Below are 359 nucleotides of genomic sequence, written 5' to 3' on the forward strand. Positions count from 1 at the left end.
TTCATATTTTTTAGTAATAAACAAATTATTAGTTAATTTTTATAAGAAATTTGAACCCCCAGGCAATGTTGGTGGAAATGAAAAATGGTACAGCTATTTTAGAACAGTGTGTGGCAGTTGCTCAAAATGTTACACATAGGGTTAACGTAGGACCCAGCAGTTCCACTTCTTGGTATATATTCACAAGAAATGAAAACATAGGTCTACACAAAAACTTGTAAACAAATGTTCATAGCTATCTTATTTATTAAGTCGAAAGACGGAAACAATTCAGACACCTGTCAAATGAGAAATGAGTACATAAAATATAACATATCCATATGATATAATATTTTTTGGAATAAAAAAGACCAGTGCAT

This window comes from Lontra canadensis, unplaced genomic scaffold (genome assembly GCF_010015895.1).
Source record: "Lontra canadensis isolate GAN:19392208 unplaced genomic scaffold, GSC_riverotter_1.0 scaffold256, whole genome shotgun sequence".
Classification (NCBI taxonomy): Eukaryota; Metazoa; Chordata; class Mammalia; order Carnivora; family Mustelidae; genus Lontra; species Lontra canadensis.